This window comes from Etheostoma cragini, chromosome 7, assembly GCF_013103735.1.
Source record: "Etheostoma cragini isolate CJK2018 chromosome 7, CSU_Ecrag_1.0, whole genome shotgun sequence".
Classification (NCBI taxonomy): domain Eukaryota; kingdom Metazoa; phylum Chordata; class Actinopteri; order Perciformes; family Percidae; genus Etheostoma; species Etheostoma cragini.
Window position 1 is genome coordinate 18,496,826 of NC_048413.1, and position 7,096 is coordinate 18,503,921.

Genomic DNA, 7,096 nt, shown 5'->3' on the forward strand with positions numbered 1-7,096 from the left:
GTTTAAAATGCTATTAGACTGAAGTAAAGTGTTCTAACTCGTGGATTTGATAGTCATACAATTTTACCATAGCACATCAACACAACAGTCTATTGCATATCCTAGTCTTGGATCCTGTTCCTGAATTGTACTCCATGTGTGTGTTTGTGTGTATACACGTTGCACTTTTACTGGGCTATTTGTGTGCATTGTAAAGGTCATTCTTGCTCTCATAGTTATCATTGAAATTCAAAGACTATTATACCATTTACAAGCTCTAAGCTAAGCCTGAATATCAATTATTCTTTAACATGCAGTACCAAAGAAATATAATGATGGCAGGCTGTTGTTAGTAGGTCCAAGTGTGCACCCTGGACACATCATCCTATAGTGGATGTTTTGGGAGCCATTTTTTAATGAATAGCTGTAATTTTGGCCACCATCCCCACCCCCAACCGCCCCCTACAGAGACTTACAGAGTTAAGGTGCGTGCTGAAGTCGAGCTAAGTAAATTCACTTTATGACACTGCTGTGACATGTGCATCTGTGATTTCACACGCTTAATGTAAAATTTACAGTTGCAGTATTGAATGTCACACGGGCTGTGGGGAGAGCAAAGGGTAACCCGAGCCCCCAGAGAACAAAGCGGGCGTTTTGGCCTGGTCCCCCCTATGCGCATGCCTCCCCGGCTGCAACCCCCCACCCCGCCCCCCCGCCGCCGCGCTTTACAGCTGTGGAGGTGTGATCCGAGCACGACGGCTGGCCTTATAACCGTTAAGCAAGCACCACGGCGCTTCTAATGGCCAAAGGCCCTAATGACCAAAACACCTGGAACTATGGGAGCACAAGGGAAGTTTGCTTTTCTCAGGGAGCTGGTAGACGTTTGTGAATTGGGTGAACGGAGGCTGGTCCATCTCAAACATAGGCACTGGCTCTTGATCACTGAGTAACCATGTCTTCTAGCTAGCTTTGGTTGGGTCGGTTGGAATAGAGTGGTCACGTTAAGAAGAGAGAGGCCCACGCTCTCTTAAAGTTCAAACATGGATTAGGCACGCTCGTCCCTTGGTGTCGTGTTCAATGGCAAACCTCCCCCTCAGGGAATTGATCCCCCACACTACCCTCCAGTATTGATTTAGTTCTATATAGATTATCAGCCTCAATCGTGTGATTAAGCCGCAAGTCCTGCCTTGTATAGATGTAAAAAGGCTTTTAACAGGTATTGTTTTCCAAGTCACTCAGGTTATTTGAGATCTATTGCCATTAGAGAGATTAATGTGATTGCTTACTGTATGACCAGTAAAATTCAGTCCTGAGCGGAACACGGGGTCCATTTTCCCATGTCTAAGTCACATTAGAATCTGTCTGTCTGGCATTTACCATTATTCTGGTAAGATGTCAATATTAATTATGCGTCCACACACCAATGCATCCTTTACTATCCTCAGAAATGCTCAAAAACTATAACAGAATGAAAATACTTTGTCTACTTGACTATCAGATGTCCCTCTCTCCTGAAAAGTTGCTAATCCTTGCCAAAGTGCATTAAAATAACTTCCTTTTCTATTCTTAGCGAAAACATCCCCTACACAGAGGAGTAAAGCAGCAGGTCATTTTTCTGATGTTAAAAGAAGAGTTTCACACACACAGAACACACAAACACATCCATTTTAATACCAATTTCCTCAAAACTTGTCTTTTTAGTGTTTTTTTCCTGTAAAAATTCTGATGCAATTTGTGACTAAAGGTGTGATGATAGCAAAACATCTGACTAAGCAAAGTAGGATGCCTCATGTTATGTAGTATGCATGAATTTACTGATTTGGATTTGTCGGAGTTCCTAAGAGCATTAGCGAATATTGCAGGATTGACACTCTCCAAGACATGTTTGCATCATCCTCCTGTCTAATGATGGACTGAATGACTTTAAGACTGTTACTTTTAGCTACCTGGTATTCTGGTAGGCCCCTGCAGTACACCTGGTCCTAATAGGCACACACACATGCTACACTTCTTTCTTTACCCTTCTTCCACCTAAGGAAACAAGCTGCTGTTATTCCAGCGAGCAGTAAACCTGCAATAAAAATGTGCATGGCCCCTATGTGCAGTATGGGTAATGCTCCATATACTTTAATGGTACACTGGACCAGGTCATATATTTCTCTTCTTATGTGAGAGTCAAAAAGCTAAGGTAGGGAATGGGGTTTTGGTACAGCTAGTGAATTTGATGTACTGTATGTACAGTATATTAATGAGTACCATCTCCAGTAATGGAGAAAAGAGCATGGCATTTTCTGTCTGTTGTCTTCATATAGATTTACATGCTGAGACTGTGTAATTGCTCTGTTCGCTAAAGTACTAAAATGATGTCCATTATTGCCAAACGCTACTGCCATATTTTCAGAAAACTGTCCTAAAACATGCAATCACACTTAAACAGATTTCCTCTACTGGAACTCATATCGAATTCTTGTACAGTTCTTTCAGGGCTGGATAACTGCAGTGTATCTTATCATTTGTAGCACCCTAATTCTGTAACACTGCACCACATGCATGCTCCGATGCAAACCATCTCTTACAAATTTCATAAAAGCAAGAGAGGACAAGTCTTTCACCACCACAACCGCGAAGCACTCCTTAGAATTAGATCCAAATGTGGTAATAGACAACATGTATTTGGGAGTGCGGATGTAACTCCAGACTACCGCTACATGATACTGATGATCAGTGTGAAGTTGCGGTTGAAACAGATGTCTAAACACACAACGGCATGTTTAGACAGCGTTGGCCCGATATTTGCAGTTGCCTGAGGGAAGGATCACAGACACATTAAATAGACACTGAGTGGGGACTTTTCCTCCACTTTGTTAATAAGTGTTCAGTTAATTAGTGAGCCAACTCAAGATCAAATGGGGTCTGATTGTGGGTCAATCAGGTAATATACCTCTAGTTTTACTTTCTAGTAGGGATCTAAATGATACGAATTGTTTTGCCTTTCTTAGCGAATTATCTATATAGTAATACGCAAAGTACAATTTAAGATATCATTTTTTGTTTTTGTTTTTTTCTTCCCCACCCCCTTCTTCTAGGGTGTTCATTAAAAGTGACAGTTGCATTTTAGGCAGACACAGTAGCTCAGTCTGTGGGGACTTGAGTTGGGAACCGGAGGGTTGCAGATTCAAGTCTACATGTGGACTAAAGTATGGTGGTGGACTGGTCGCTGGAGAGGTATCAGTTCACCTCCCGGGCACTGCCAAGGTGTTTTTGAGCAAGGCACTAAAAGCCCAACTGCTCGGGGCGCCTTTCCATGGGCAGCCCCCTCACTTTGACATCTGTCCATTTAGTGCATGTATAGGTACTGAGCATGTCTGTGTAATTCAGGCCATGTGTAATAACAACAGAGTGTAAATTGTAATTTCCACTTGTGGGACTAATACACTATTATTATTATTATTATTATTATTATTATTATCTTGCAGCAGAATTTATAACTGGCCTCACCACAACCTCATCTTACATCAGCTGGTAATATTTAAATTAATATTGTTTCAAATTTTGGATGAGGTAGGAAGTTGCTTTCCATCAGGCATCTGTTGATCCAACCACTGACCTTTTGTCTTGCTAGTTTGAGGTCAACCAGGTTTAAAGTGCTAATATTATGCTTTTGGGCTTTTCCCCTTTCCTTTATTCTTTTTTGTGCATGTTATAAAAGCCCAAAGTCCACCCCAAAGGGAGTTAACATCTCCCAGAAAACACCAACCAGCTCTATTGTTGTTCAGCCTTCACTTCCGTGACAAATGTGCGTAACTTTGTAACACGCGTTATAATGCTCGCCTAGCTGCTAATATGGCACACCGTCATAATCTGCTTCTGACTGGCTGGTTGTCCTTACCTAGCTACTGTGCATGTGCGACTCCCAACAGGGAGACAAACAGAAGTGAGATACCTCAGCTAAAACAGAGAGCTCAACACACAGGGTGAAAAGAGGAGCAACAACAATGTGTAGTACAACAAAAATATGGTGGATTTTGAAAATTAAACCATTTTAAACCTATTCTGGTACAACCTCAAAATACAAAGATAGAAATCATATCACATCCATTCAGGGATTGTAGTATGCAGTTGTTAAAATATATGACACACTGGTATAGAATCAGTACTCGGTATCAGTCAGCATGTCACGTATCAGAATCGGTATCGGGAAGCAAAAAGTGGTATAGGACCACTTCTACTTTAAAGCCTGATCATTTCACCTGTTTAGCTTTGGCTACCCACAGGAAGGAAGTTGCATGTGTAAAACAATTGTAAAATAAAAATGCTAAGGAAATATATTATATTGTTTTTTCAAACAAAAAGTTGTCAGCTCTGCTTTTCCCCTCTGGCTTGAGAGAGTAGCCAACCTAAAGTCCTGCCTGTTCATCCACTCTATCTTTATTTTTAAGATTATTCTTAGGCCTTTATTTGAGAGGACAGCATGGACGTAAAAGGGGAGACATGGGTTGCACACTCTACCAGGTGAGCTAACCAGGCATCCCATCCACTAGGTTTAGCAATGTGTTTACATTTACACATGCTGTCTTACAGACCCATCCATGTGCATACTCCAGTCCCTCTTTCTAGTAATTCATTAAACAGAGATTTTGTTCCACAGTCAATATTAAGGTATGTGTGGTGTGTTTGTTCATCATTAGAGCTCACCCAATGTCACACATGAGTCAGTGAGAAAGGGAAGAGTATTCAGCACTGGAATTCCTTTCCTTCATGTGTTTAAAACTGAATGATACAACTCAATTTTATTTGGGCCTTGAATATGGCACGGTGTTCCACACTGACTATGTCGGTTGCAATATTCATGATCAGGCAGACTCTTCTCCCCAAAGCAAAACGTGACATGTTCCCTTTCCCTTGTGCCACATCTGAACAAAATGCGGTTTTTAATAACAAAAACTATAAGTTAACATAACGATTGAATAGTTTGTATTGACTGTTAAATGAAAAAGCATGTAAAGTTTACAATGTGGAATACAGATGGTTTCAGAGCATGAATTCCTTTATTTTCAGTGAATTATGTATTGAAGCAAACCCGCATCAACTGTGCCCCAAATGGATTGTTTCTTACTTTTTCGCTGTCTGACTCAAGATCATGTTTAATGTAACAAGAAGGAGGATTGTCACTACCCGATGTGAGTTGAGGGCAGACGTGAGTTGCGCATGCTCCTGGTTTTAAATGCTGCATTACAGTAAAGTGATGTCATTTGTCTTACCAAACTGTTCTAGTTACCCTACTCTAGTTACCCACGTAGTCATTATATCCACATTATTGTTGATTATTCATCAAAAAATCTTATTGTGTAAATATTTTGTGAAAGGACCAATAGTCAACACTACAATACTGTTGCGGTATCGATATCAAGGTATTTGGTTAAAAAACACTAGATTTTCTCCATGTCGGCCAGCCCTAGCGCATGCTCAGATTTAAACGGTTTACGGCAAAACGTCATACGGAAATATGTGAAATTCATAAAATAATCAACTTTTCTCATTGCAAACAATAAAAGAAGATGGAAGTCATTGCAAAAAGGTTTTAGCTATCTACGATTGTTTGATTGCTAACGTTATCTCAAAACGCCGTTCAAGTGACAGCCTTAGTTGTTTGATTGCCAGCTTGTAGCCAGCAGTGAACAAACTTCGTTAAATAGGTCAATTTTTACTGCATGGACATTACAGAAGACTCTCGTTAGAGTCTTGTGTGCTTCTTGTCGCAAAGTGACGCACACACAACTCGCATCTTCACTTGACTCACATTGGGTAGTGACAGGATAATCAAAACAGCAGTCAGCAGGTGTCGAGGCTTTGGCTAGACAGGAAATTGATGTGGAGAGAAATGGCACAGTGGCAAACCTTTACTATTAACTCAGTCATGTATGGTAGAGAGATAGAGGCATTCAGCAAAAATTGGGCTCCACACAAGCAGTTTTTGGTTCTGTCAGACTATGCTCCCATCAGTTGGTGCCTGTTCACACCTCCTTATCTCCATCCACCTCCACTCACTGATAATCACGAAGCAGGTCTCTCCTTTTTACACTCCTTCCCTTTTCTCCCACTACAGCTTTGGCCAGGAAGGAGCTTTCACAACTCAACTTGTGTGGCCACCCAAAAAGTGAGGCTGATTCCAAAGTTTTGGTGCAGCGCTGCACAGCTAGTCCTTGGGTTTCCAGAGGCTTGAGGAAATGAGAAGAAGAGGGAGAGAGAGAGCGTTTGTAATACATAGAGAAACATAGACGAGAGAGAGTGAGAGCTGTGTGGAAGCACACCAGCGGAGAAAGAAACCTGATTTATTATCACCAAAAATCAATTGCAGATGGCGGCTCACAGATTCTCCCTCTGCCGCCAATTATAGAAACTCACGCAAAGATTCAGTCAGCCCCAGAGGTTGCCTGCTTATGCGCACACACACATACACACTGAGATTTACACTAAGTGACAATATGTATATACATGTGCATGAATTTACTCATAAAAGCATGCATTCCTTCCTACACACTCAATTAACCCTCCTGTTGTCCTCAGGTCAAATTTAACCCCTTTAAAAAAATGTCTACATCTGAAATATGGGTTTCTTTTTAACCAAATTTCCACAACAAAAATGGATTGGATTCCTTACAACGCTCTTTGCAAATACAATTGATGACTTTCATCCCTGACTAAACTTGTCTTTACATTCCTCTGATCCTAACTATTAGTCAAAATAATTCATAATTTCTTTTTTAACTCAAATGTTAGGCATAATTCTATATAAAAAAGCGGTGTAAACTAGTGGTAGTAAGGTGGAGTTTGGAAAAGGGACAAAAATTTTAAATGTTTCTACTCCTTACATTTAAAAAAATTGGCTCGTTACTTTAGTTTTTTTACTAGAGGTCATCTATCAGGTGTGATTGCGAGCGCACGTCGGAGAACAGCACCTGGCTGTTGATTCGATATAATGGCGATTGTTGAACTCCCTTGCTCATGTTTGTATTTTAGGTGCATTATTTACATGCTACAGTTACACTGCATTAAGATAATATAATTAATAGTGGGTTTTTTGTTATTATTTACTAGCATATATATGATTCCTGTG

At 40.6% G+C, this 7,096-nt stretch overlaps 1 long non-coding RNA gene across 1 annotated transcript in view; it reads left to right on the top strand.

Annotated features, from left to right (window-relative positions):
• LOC117947357 overlaps positions 1–6,435 on the top strand; it is a 50,323-nt gene extending 43,888 nt beyond the window's left edge. Inside the window, exon 4 of the long non-coding RNA XR_004657219.1 lies at positions 6,086–6,435. This is a non-coding gene — a long non-coding RNA (uncharacterized LOC117947357). The remainder of the gene's footprint in view (positions 1–6,085) is intronic.
• Positions 6,436–7,096: the final 661 nt, after the last annotated feature.